This window comes from Pinus tabuliformis, chromosome 4_1 (assembly GCF_031772625.1).
Source record: "Pinus tabuliformis cultivar Carrire ecotype Pingquan chromosome 4_1, CPIR1, whole genome shotgun sequence".
Lineage (NCBI taxonomy): Eukaryota > Viridiplantae > Streptophyta > Pinopsida > Pinales > Pinaceae > Pinus > Pinus tabuliformis.
In genome coordinates, this window is record NC_142303.1 from 857470257 (window position 1) to 857484244 (window position 13988).

At 30.4% G+C, this 13988-nt stretch overlaps 1 pseudogene; it reads left to right on the forward strand.

Moving 5' to 3' along the window:
* The window catches only part of LOC149178914 (glutathione S-transferase omega-like 2), a 93166-nt pseudogene that overhangs the window by 20706 nt on the left and 58472 nt on the right, over positions 1-13988 (forward strand).

The following is a 13988-nucleotide window of genomic DNA, read 5'->3' on the forward strand; positions in this document are numbered from 1 at the left end:
ACAGTTTCCTTGTGATGCCCCTTAATTCAATTTCGTTTCCTTCCCAATATAATTTCAAGAGATGTTATTGAAAATTTAGAGATATTATCCCCAAAGGTTGTAACGATTAGACTCATAATATGAAATCAACACCACCCATTGGAATGGAAAGAATTATACTACTGAATACATATCCCCCCATGGTTAGATTGAAATTATGTAGGAACTTCCCTAAGTAATTTGTAGTTGCTCCATTTGGAACCATCACTTAACACTCTAGTGTTGCATATAGAAAACAATTCAATTCCTTGTTTATCTTACAATGAATAAAATTATGGGTACTACTAGAATCAATCACCACTATTACCTTTTTTTTCTTGATATATCCTTGTATCTTGAGAGTTTGAGGAGTGGTAATTCCTGCCACTGCATTATAAGATATGGTCAGACTCATTTCTTCTTTCTCCGGGTTGGTTCCTAGTGTATATCCTCTTATTTTGATGTTTCTTGTTATTTTTATTCCTCCTCTTCACAATCTATGTAAAATATTTTTTTCTTAGTACACTTATTACCCTTTGTGTATTTTCTATCACAACTGTAACAAAGACCTTTTTCTCTTTTTTCCTCTAGTTGTTGTTATTTCAACCTTGTAGGTTGTGTGAGGCTATGAGCAACAACACTTCCATCTTTATAATTGTGAGTGGTAGATTTCCTTGTTGCCAAAAAATTTCTTTCAACTTTTCTTGCCACTTTGGATGCCTTCTCCAATGAATTAGGTTCCCGACGGCAAACCTCATGTTGGATGTTATCCTTTAAAGTATCAATGAATACATCAATATTATGATCCTCTAGAATATCATTTACCTTGATATTCAATCGTTGGAAGTTCTCAATGTACTCCACCATTGAACCCTTTTGTTTGAGATTTACTGATTGGCTAAAGAAGGAATTATTCCTTGTATCCTCATAATGTGCTAAAAATTCTTCTGTAAAAATTGTGCAAGTGATAATTGATTTACAAGAAAAAATCAATATATACCACACAAATTGATTTTGTTCTAAATATATAAATGCAATGCGTACCTTTTGTGTGTGTGACACATTATGTAGATCAAGTAATTGCACCATCTGTAGTATCCATGTTACCAGATCCTTGCCATCAAACTTCTGTATATTGATCTTTAGAATATGATTAGTCTTCATACCAAAGTTCGAGTCTCTAAAATCATGATTTTCACTATGTTTATTCTCTTCAGGAGTTTCATCAAATATCTTATCACCACCAAGAAGCCTTTATCTAAAAACTTTGCCAAACCTTCCTACAAACCCTCCATGTCTTCTTTTAAACCATTCATGTCACTTTTTATACCATCCATGTCATCTTTTATTTTTTCCTTTAAACCATCCATGTCCTCTTTTATTTCAACTTTGGTTTCTCTTTGTGAGAGTGAAATTTGTTGCACTTGGTCCCGTAATTTTGATATATCATGTTGCAATTCTTCCTCTTCATGCATCGTAGTAGAGCTTTCCAAGGGCTTAGTTGGTGTTAAATTATTTTGTTTAGGAGGGATTTTAAAACCAAATAATGATACATATGATTCAATGTTCCCTTTAAATAACTTTGGACTGATTTTCCAAACAAAAGTTATGCAATTTAAAAAAAAAAATACATATCTTTTTCTTGCCTTTAGGAGCTCAATTTTGAAACTATTGTATCTCTATAATTTCGGCTCTCCAAAGTCTGAAATTTCTTCTTGTGGTATCCCTTTGAGTATTCTTTCCAATTCCATAATTCAGACCAATATTGGATTCCTCAAGATAAAGTTATTTCCAATCTCCCATGATGACATGATTATGCACTAGTTCAATAGAGCAAACTTGTGCAAAATGTTGTGTCACTATTTCAACCTTCGAACTTGAAAATGCTACACAACAAACTAAATTGTGTGAAATTTTAGTCAATTTTTATGAAATTCAAATCCTGTGCTTGTATAGAAAGTTATGGTGATTTTCCCTAGGCCACCTGTTTGAAAATCAATTATGGAGTGTGCAGAAACCCTAAATGCTTCAGACCATATCTCAGATAATATAATAAACTAGCATCTGAAATGTTTACACAAAGTTTACCATGATTTTAGCTCCACGTGGTAGAAATTTCAGCTTATGAAGCCTATAAAAAAGTGAGCGAAAATTCGAAGGTGACTTGTTTGAGGTAGCGAAACCCTAGAATCCAAATCTTTGATAGCATATGTTATGCAACTAGATCACAAACTAGAAGGAAAGATAGATGAACAACTTGAAAATTAGCCTATTCAAGGAGGGAACCTCCTTTACATCACATAAATGAACAATTGTTGGACGATTCAAATCACATGATCTCCTTCATATATATATGAGTCTACAGGGTCACAATATAATCAAAGCCTACACAACAATGATAATGTAAGGGCACAACAATAATAATAGTGGGCTTCTATGGGGCACAAAAATAAAATTATCGAGGCTACATGGGCACAGCAATAAAAATAAGCGGGATACGGTAACATTAACAGTAAGGTGACTACACTAGTATTATAAGGACCCCACTCAATAAAATAAGATTTTAAGTTTAATGGTGTTAATTGTTCCTGTTGAATACACTACAATTCATCGATGTTCTTCTTCGCTATTATTAATTATTGCATGGATACTATGATTTCCTTCAATATTTGATGTAGGTGACTTTCCTACATTACTTGATGAAGCCTTTGGAAAATTACCATGGAAATGAGGTCCCCCACACCTCCAACAATTAACATGTGGTACAATCCTAGTGCCACTCTATCAGTTTCCTGAAAATTAGCCCCTTCTTATCGTACTTATTCCTCTAATGAAAGTTACTCGAGAGTTACACTATCTTAAGTTAGATATAAATGAGGTCGTAGATGCAACATTAACTACCATTAGCATCCTTGCTGCTACTCTCCTTCGAGCAAACTTACCACCATAAGAAGGTGGCCTTGAACTTCCTCCTATGAAGAAGTTTCAGGGGGTATTACTTAGAGATCATGGTTATGGGGTTCTTATCATAAATATTCTCCCCTTGATCCCTAGATGATCATCTACATAATGGACACATTCAACTGCCTCTATAACTGAAATTGGACTCCAGATTCTCACCATAGCCCTGATTCATGTATTTACTCCATACAAAAAATTATCTACTTGGCATTCATCAATATCTAGATAGGGAACATATTTTACAAGTTCCATGAATCTCATCTCATATTCTTCCACTATTTTATTCCCTTGAACTAGCACATGAAATGCTCCTACCCATTGTTATTGAAAATAAGGTGGCAAGTACTTTGCAAGAAATCTTTGCTCGAACAACTCCTACGGAACATTGTCCAATGTGAGATGTAATTATTTTTTGATATTTCCCCACAAAATTTCAGCACTTCCTCTTAGTTGGAATATAGAAATATTTCTCTTAGAGGTAGAGGCAAATTCATTTAGCGGGAAGCAACTTGTCATACCTTCTAACCATGCCTTAGCATTTTCTTCGATTTACCCTCCTGAAAACTCTGGGAGTTTGATCTTTTGCATCTCTCTAGAGATATCCTCATGAAATTGTTTATGATCCGATCCCCCAGATTCTTATAGGTTCCTTTCCTCAGAATGAGATTGTTCCTCCTTGGTATTGGCTATTGAGGGCCCTTTCAGTGCTTCCATGATTGTTTCTAGTGAGTGTATTATAATGGTTCGCTCAGGTGCAGAGAAATGGTGTTGGCGACAACCCTGGCAGTGGTGACGATGGTGGCGACAGTTGCAGTGGCGATGGTGCTACTATTAGTCTTCCTTGATGTCAACGTGTCTCTACCATCACAGTTTTGTTGTGTTCACATAGAATGATTAATAGCATTTAATGTGCAAACTTAGCTTAGACACTGTCAAATTATAAATGCAAGTACATATGGGGTTATAATTTTTCTACCATTATTACTTGCAGGCAGGTGTTATTGATACTGAGGTCAAGGAGGGTGGTATCGCTACCTCACTTCCCTAAATTGAAATATAATCTTCTCAATTCATGACTTGGTTTATGCCTAGAGTCATAAACATTTCTTAATTCATTAATTAGTCCTATTCTAAACTATACTAATTACTTAACATTAACTAATTAATCTAATTCCACACCTTATTATAATTTAATTTAATTAACCAATCCTTATTGATTTACCTCATAATCATCCAAAAATAATATCACCTATAAAATTTATCTATCCATTTGAATGATTAATATTATACCTACTGAAAAAGTACCGCTCAACAAATGCACCATAATTGTTTTCCTAAACCTTGAGCTAACATATTATTTTGTAGTTATTATTCAATAAATTTAAATGGTTTTCCTCAATTGTACATATAATTAATTTCCCTCATTACAATGTTCTTAAAAATTATCTTTTTATCCAATTAAATAATTTTCCAAAAAAAATTATATCATATAAAATCTAACCATCCAGAATGAATGATTAACTGTTATAACCACTCTAATACTTTAATTGCAATCCATCCCTATAAAATAAAATTTAATCATTTCTCAATAAATATTTTCTTAATTTTCTAATACAAAATTTATTAATACAATCCTAACGTAACTGTTTCATATATTTCAGTTCATAGAATTATTTAATGTTAATGTTAACAATGTATTCCTTTTTCAGATTCATTCGTGGGAATAAACTATGGATGCACGATTAATCCCATTTTCAATCTGATTTGATAACCTTCCTTAACTCGTTATATATATATATATATATATATATATATATATATATATATATATTAGTTTTGTTCTATTTGGAATAATATAATAATTTTATTCTATTTCAAATAATTTTAAAATGATCGTGGCTACGATATATGTGAGATTTTATTGTATTATAAGATATTATTTTTTTCAATAATATTTATTATTATTATTATAATTATTTTAAAATAAAATATAATTTTTTAGAAAAATATGTATTATTATTATTATTTTAAAATGGATTTTAATATTTTATTTTTTATGAAATACATATGATAATATCTCTTTAATTCCCATCCTCTAATAATTTAATTACTTGACTCTTAATTACTAAATTATTAATCCGTATGTGATTCATAGATGCTGGATATTTCATTAGCAAATAAGAAATGTCCATATGGTAATCAAAATCATCGCTATTAACATTCCACATATTAACATTTACCATTTCATAAAATATAATATAATTAATACATTTTAATAATTAAATTTACAATCAATCTATTATTCCATACAATGAACGAACTAGAAAATTTAACCAATTTTATAGTTAATACATTCAAATAATTAAAATTTAATTGAATTTATAATTAATCTAATATTTCGCATAATCAATGAATGAGCATGTGGACAAATTCGTTTTAACATAAATATAAAGAGATGTAAAGTGCGTACTTTTCCCAAACTAAAGGAATAATATTAATTCACCATGAACTAGTAATCTAAAGTATCATATCATAAGATACCTTCCAAAATGTTTTGTTCCATCTTAATAAGAATATTATATTATTAACATTACTCCTCCACTAACATCACCATTTAATATATCACAGCAGGTTGAGGACCATTTTATTCTCCATGATAGTCATCAGAAATTTAGAAATAAGTTTTATGGAAAGAAATGATAACCTGCATCAAAATAAAAGGGTACCACCATTTCACCTTTGTAAGGCATTGAAAACTTAACTGTGGTCAATAAGATGATTTCTCTTATTTCCTTATCAATACACCATCAATTATCAAGTTCTTTCTCATACTTATGGTTTGTGTGCACAGAAGGAATATGAGACACCCGAAATCTATGACTAACTAACACTAACAATATGTGATTTATATAAACTGAAATATTTACACATCTTTCACGGTAATTGCTAAAATTTTGACTCTAAATAACTTATTAATGGTACTAACATTAATTATAATTTTTTTATTTAAATATATTATTATTGTTATATTTGAGATTTTTGTGATTTATATTGTAAATAAATGTTTTTTCGAATAATAACATCATTAAAATTTGGTCGATATTTCGAACCAATATTATTATTATTATTATTATTGTTTTTTTGTCACAAATAAGATTAATGTACATTATACCTGTGTGATTTATATGAAAATTAATCAACTAGCATGTCTTTTTGTTTATAGTGACATGTGACTACGCCAAGTGGTCTTCTAATGTTGGTACATATTTAACCATAGCGCATGGCTCCCATGTGGTTGCTTCCTTGAAGGGTCGTGTTCTACACTGGGTGATCCAACGATGATCCCAAATTAAGGTTTAACTTAGAGAGGTAGTGTGCTCGATTCATAGTCACTTCTCATTTTGTCGTTAACCTAACTGTCACTTTTCTCATAGAGGGTTTTTCTTTGGCCTTTGACCATGGTTTTACCCCTCAACTCTTCAGATATTCCTTATAGCCCTTAGCTCATCAGATATTCCTTCTAGCCCTTAGCGCCATTCATTGTACTCGAAGTGGGAGGACTGGAATGCCGATTCCATGCTAGTTAACAGATAACCTACAACACAAATTATTTAATTTTACAATCTCTTACTAAGTTGCCTCCATTCAAAGTAGTTTCTTCAACTACTTTTGCTTGTATGATTTCTACAGAGGGTTGGAATTTTGGTGCTATGTTCATGATGCCAGCGAGATTCTAAGGGTTATTTCTTCAAATCTCAATATTCCTTACTTGGCTCCCTTTTCCCTTTTCACTTGAGAGTTTAAATCGACTCTATGTATGGTTCGACATGGAAAATCAGTCCAGCCCCCTCCATGAGGCAGCAAAATTTGAAAATGCAACACGTATTTTAAAACTTCCAGAGAAAAAAAGTAACGCTTGCATCAAGGATGATAAGGGTCGAACCCAATATGTATTAGCAGCTTACAAAGAACAATGAATAACTTTCAGTGTTTCATGGCCGCAAATCCTATTAAGTGGAATTGGAATGCAACTAACGTACCCAATCCACTAATCAAAAGAAAAAAAGTTATCAACTTAATGAGAATTGTATCAAATTCTCATTTTTTAGAGGTTGCAAAAAATCATCTAATTTTGAAAAATGTTAATGCATTATCGACCTTTATATTTTTGGAGCATATTTTTGAGAGTTTAAATTTTCGTATGTATTAAGTATGTATATATTTTTATAAATGTTAGCGATTTTCATGCCAATTTTGAAAAGTGTTGATGCATCATCAACCGCCCCCCGCCGCCCCCTTTTAACTTATTTTTGACATTTAAACTTTTATATATATTAAGTATGGATAATTTTTCCAAAAAGTTGGCTATTTTCATGAGCATTTTGAAAAGGGTTGATGCAACGCCAACTTTTTTTTTCAAGGGCATATTTTTGATAGTTTAAATTTTCTTGCGTCCTAAGACTGCACATCTTTTTAAATGTTACTTATTTAACCATTTTTCAAGTCTCCTTATTCATATTCTTGTTTTTCGTCCTAAAATGTATGTTCTTTAAGGATTTTTCAAGCTTGTATTTCTTTTTCTTCGCAATGCTTTTTATAATGAAATTTTTTATTTTTTTGAAAAGTTTAAAATAAATATTAAAATTAATATTTTGAAGCCATGATTTTTTATATATTTATTTATCATTAAGCAATACTTCAATACATATAAAATAATTGTCACTTAAAAAAGAACACAGATTTTGCATATCGAAATAATTAAAAAAATAGGTATTCCACACCTTTTTGCTAAAAATGACATGTTAAATAAATGATTTTTATGAAAAAATTGAATAAAAAATCAAAATATTAAATTTTATGAATTTTTTATGAAATTTATATTTAAAGATAATAACATTTGAAGGTTTTTTTTTTTTTTTTTTTTCCAAAAATAATGATTCAAATAAAATTAAAAAAAAAAAAATTGTTTTAAAAAAATTAAAGGAGGCTTAAAGAAAATGAACAATGTAAAAAATAAAAAAGTAGTTGTAAAAAAAACATTTGGAAAAAAAAATTATAACAAAAGAGAGAAAAACAATAATAAAAAAATTTGGGAAAAAAAAATATTTAGAAAAAAATAAAGGAAAACGAATTAAAACATTATTAGTATGCTGAAATCTAAATTTATTTTTCAAAAATAAGAAAACAAAAATTGAGAAAAAAGATTCAATTTTTTTTATTTTTTTATTTTTTACAGAACAGTTATTTTGTATTCAAAATCTGGATTTCACGACCATAACAGTTTTACATTAGAATAAAAAAACATTCTTTAAACTTAGCACATGCTTGCATGTCCTGACATATCCTTGAAACAATTTTCTTTCTCTTAGTAGCCTTCTATACTATTAAAAAACACTAAAATATAGCATAGATTGGGAAGTATAGTCTTAATAAAAAAATACATCTATAAAGAATAAGAAAACATTATCCAAGGTTGATCTTTCCCTTGTCCTTACCAACAATATTGCCTCGACTGCTTATTCTTGCACCAAAATTGTGAGCTCCTCCATCAGTCTGAAGTTTGGTTACAACCTCCTTTAGGAGTCCTGCAATTAACTCTTTGACTTTGGAGAATACACTATCATTAACCAGCTCTGAATTAGCACTGAGGAGGTTTGTCTCCATCTTTACAATTTTTCGCTCCAAGGTCACCTCCACAGCCTCAAATTTTGCATTGATTCTCTCGGCATTAGTAGCTCAGTCCTTTTCCAACAATTCTGCTCAAAAGATGATGAGGTCGAGTCTCCCCATGATTAACTTGAACATGAATTCGGTGGCCCACTTCCATCACACTAGCTCCTCCTTAGAAGAATTCCCACCATGACCTCATGACGTACTCATTTCGATGCTCAACCAACTCTCATTGTTATCACCACTACACACCAAGCCTTCAATTGTGGGAATCCTAATGGAGGGTGATGGTGACATATATAATCCCCACTCTCCTATCACACAAAACTCCGCTGCTCGTGCCATTATCCCATGGAGGTCCTTGAGTTGTAGTCCCATCAAACACAGATTATGTCCCAAGGATCTGGCGAACCATGTCCTCAGGAAATTTGTACCAGAATTCATGCTCACCATTAATTCTCTTAAATGACAGGATCCTCCATCCTCCCAAGTCCACTTTGATGTCCACTTGAAGTGATAGGATGCGTTGTCTTGAAGATCTGGGTGACTGCCATGCATCCTACCTAATCTCCACCTGTCCATCTATCTATGGCAATGCCTTTGCATCATCCCACTAGCATTGGGAGCCCTATCGAGTGTTATTACCAAACTATCCTACATTAATTCAAGGTATAGGGGGGTAGGCTTCGGTTCTCCCATACAACTCATATCTTTTGACTCCCATGAGAACCCCTCGATTTACCATTTCATCAGAGTATTGAGTTCAATCGCCGTAGAACATGGAAAAGGAAGCGTTGCTTAAATTTTTCTAATTGGTGGTTAATTCGTTTAACGATGGGAAAGTTGTTGTTCATAAAATGTCCATTTGAGAGCATTCGTATGATCAACATGGAGTCTTCCACTATGTTTATTCTCTTTATTTCGAGAGCGATAGTGATATCTAGGCATTTCCATAAAGCGAAGAGTTATGCCTTGTTATTGGTGGTCACTCCCAAACCCCACACATATTTGGTCTCCAAATGTTCCTCGAGGTTATAAAGGATCCCTCCCAAAAAGAAACCAATTCTTATTAAAAAATAATTAATAAAATAATAAAACTAACTATTTCAAAAATTATATATATAATTAAAACGTTTAAAAAAATAAAAAATAAACAAATAAAACTATAATTAAAATCAAATTGAAAACAAAAAAATAGAATTTAGAAAAATACAAAAATTTAAAAAAATAAAAAGCATCCATTTTTAAAAAACATTAAGGAAAAAAACATTAAAACAAATTTAAAAAAACATTAGGTTTTGTTATTATAATGTGTTTTTTTCAAGTTTTTTAAAAATTCTTTTAATTTTTTTTTCAAATGTTAAAAAACAAAATTTTAATGTATTTCTTTTAATTTAGTTTTAATATATATTTTTAATTTTTTAATGTTTTTGATATTTTTTTCTTTCAATTTTTCTATTTATTCTATAATTAAATATTTCTTGTATTTGAAAAGAAAATTATTTTTATTAATATGATTTTAATTAATTAATTTTATTTTTTCTAAATTATCTAATTTTCTTTTATTTATTTATTTTGTTTTTCCTTAATTTATTATTTATTTATTTGATTTATTTAAATTATCTAATTTGATTTTATTTATTTATTATTATATTTATTATTATTTTTTAATCTTTTTGTTAAATTATATTTTTTAAGAGATAATTTTTTTTCCATATATATATATTTATTTGGATTAAATTTTTCTTTGTTTGGTTTTTTTTGTTTTTTTTGTACATTGTTTATGCTTGATTTTTTTCTAGTTTTTTAAACAAACTTTTATGTTTGATTTGTTTTTGTTTTTGTTTATTTATTTATTTATCTATTTATTTGTTATTTTATTTTATTTTATTATTTTTTGCTGGGTTCATGTCGATCTTTGACTAGCAAGTCAACCCCACTTTGTGTCAATTTGATAGGTTATTTTAAAGTTCTCATTATAATGGATCGTGTCCACTCTCACAACATGTAAATTTCATGGTTGATTTTCAATTTTTTATTGCAATGGGTCAAAGTTTGCCTCCACCGTGTGTCAATTTGTTAGTTGATTTTTAAATTTTCGTTGCAATGTGTTAAGTTGTCTTACGATAAGATTTTAAAATCACTATAATTTTACATTTAATAGAGAAATTACTCTTGGTATAAACACTCTTTCATTCCAGTGTTCATTTTTAAAGTTTTATTGAGTCATATAATTTTCCCATTACGCCATGGTTGAAATACGTTGAAAACATAAGGTTTTTTGTAGTCATAATATTTGGTTGTAATTCAATGCTTGAAAAATTGTCAAAATTTTAAAGTTTTTATGAGTCATGATATTTTATCTATAATGTTATGCTTGAAACCAATTATAATTTTAGGGTTTTTTACAGTCATGATATTTTATTTTTAACGCCATGGTTGAAAATTGTTAGGATTTTAATGTTTTTCAAAGACGCAATTTTTTATCTTTAACTCCATCCCTGAAAAATTGTTCGAATTTTAAGGTTTTTCGGAGTCATGATAATTTATCTTTAATCACATTGCTAAAAAAACGTTGAAAAATCTATGTTGGAGAAAAAGAAACAAAACCATTATTCTAGTATCATCACTTTTAATTTTTAGGGTGTTTTCCACGGTTATTGTGAAAAAAAATGGTTTTTACTGCTAGTTCTAAAAATTGTTGAAAATTTACCCCGAAATTACAAAAAAAAATAAAAAATTGTTAGTTCAAACATCAACACTTTTCATTTCTAGGGTGTTTTTCCATGTTAATTGCACAAAAAAAAATGGTTTTCGCTGCAAATTTTAGAAAATGTTGAAGGCTTGCCCCAGAAAAGAAAAAAATATTCCAGCATCAACACTTTTTGTTTTCGGGTAGTTTTTTCATTATTTGGGGTTTTTTTTTTATCTATAGTTCTTGTTTTGGGGTTACAATTCTCATTAAGTCAGTAATTTTGTTAAGAAATAGGGATTTCTTGAATAGCACAATAGGCAGAGAAATATGGGCCACAAGTTTAATTTTGAAATGTGCTTGAATGTGTGAGGTTTTGGATATTAGAAGAGAGGAAACTAAGCAGGGTTTTTACTGGGCCAAAAGAAATCCCTTTGTTGAGAAATACTAATGGTGAAAAAGAAGAAATCGGGTCAGGGTGCCACCAAGGGCAAGGACAAACCCAAGCACAATTTGGATGACCACATAATATATGGGGGCTCAAACCAATGAAGTTCTTCCACTATTTGGAAATTTCACATGTACAAGTGTCATCCTAAACATAGTGAAAAAGGACATATTCTTGAATGTAAGTATTAATTAAAAGACCTCCCGTCTAATTGTATTCAGCCAAATCGATGTTGGTTTCACTTATATTCTTTCATGCTCTTCTTTCTTTCTATTTTTCTATATATATGCCCAAGTTCCATTTTCGGGCAATATCACATGTTATGTTACTTCATCTTACCTTGTTTAGTATATTATTTCTTAAGTTTGACATGAAGTTTTATTATTGGCATTCATATGCTCTTTCCTTGGATTTGATGACAACATTCCTCGCAAATTGGTAGTCCACTAGCTCAATAACTTCATTAGGCAGGTCCAATCTCCACTATAGCTAAACCAATGGAAAACAAATATTCCTGGTTTATTATCATTGGTAAGACATTGAAATTTTGGTGTTAACTCTCATTTATATGGTTTGAACCACCATTTTCTAGTGACAATTTCATACAAATATATTTCATTTATTATTAATCTTAGTATTCAATCTTGTACCATATGAATTTTAAGGTGCCTTAGGATTCAGAGAACCAATTTCTTCTTGTTTATGAATAATATCTTTCAAAAATTAATTCATATAAATTCTTATGTTTTTAAATATATTAATATGGTTGTTGGTGAGGATCAGCAGTTGGAATCACTTGCATGGCCATATCACTTATATGCAAATGTGACTACATTTTATGAGAGTCATAAGCAAAGGTAAGAAGATGAGATAAAATTATATATATGGTACTTCATTATTAGTCCTTGCTTTCGACATTGCAGGGACTATAGCGATTGCTCGACATTGACTGAACATTAAATCGCTTTGAACCACCATCGCATTCATTGTTTTAACCAATGTTTAAACATAAATATTGAATCAAACAATTTTTTTATCCAATGTTTCAGTTTCAACCTCTTATTGTAGGCAAACGAGTATGATTTTCAGCTTCTTACTAAAACTTAGGGTAAACGACTTTGAATTTCAATTTCATGCTACTTTAATGCTATTCTAGAGTTAACATTCATTCACAAACATTTAATGTTTGTCTCAAATGTCCTGGGTTAAGTTTCATAATAGACTTATATCACAATAACTACACTTGGCATTTTACATGCATTTTTGCAAACGAGTATGATTTTCAGACTTCTTACTTAAACTTAGGGTAAACGGTTTTGAATTTCAATTTCATGCTACTTTAATGCTATTCTAGAGTTAACATTAATTCAGAAACATTTAATGTTTGTCTGAAATGTCCTTGGTTACGTTTCATAATAGACTTATAACACAGTGCCTACACTTGGCATTTTACATGCATTTTTCCATTTTGCAACGACTCATTCTATTTTGCCATGACTCATTCTAGGCCTTGGTCTTCTTTCTTTGGCAGTTTGACTAAACTCCTCCTTTGGTCCTCCTGTTTTATTGTTCACTTGGCATTTTACATGCATTTTTGCAAACGAGTATGATTTTCAGGCTTCTTACTAAAACTTAGGGTAAAAGGCTTTGAATTTCAATTTCATGTTGTTTTAATGCTATTCTAGAGTTAACATTAATTCAGAAACATTTAATGTTTGTCTCAAATGCCCTTGGTTAAGTTTCATAATAGACTTATAACACAGTGCCTACACTTGGCTTTTTACATGCATTTTTCCATTTTGCCACGACTCATTCTAGGCCTTGGTCTTCTTTCTTTGGCAGTTTGACTAAACTCCTCCTTTGGTCCTCCTATTTGCTTGTTCTTAAATACGATAGAAATTCCACTGAAGCAACTTTGACAGGTAAGATTTTTTATTTTTCTTCCTACCACAAGAACTCATCCCTAAGGAAAATACAGAAGTCATGAACTCATCCCTGAGGAAAATACAGAAGTCATTGTTGAGGAAAATACAGGTCTTGTTCTTTCAACCATAGGAACTCATCTTGCATCCCGCAGAATAGACATATCTTGCATCCTGCAAAAAGGTTTTTGCAAGAAACATATTAGACGTATCTTACATCCTGCAAAAAGGCAACATATTGACATATCTTGCATCCTACAAAAAGGACATGCATAAT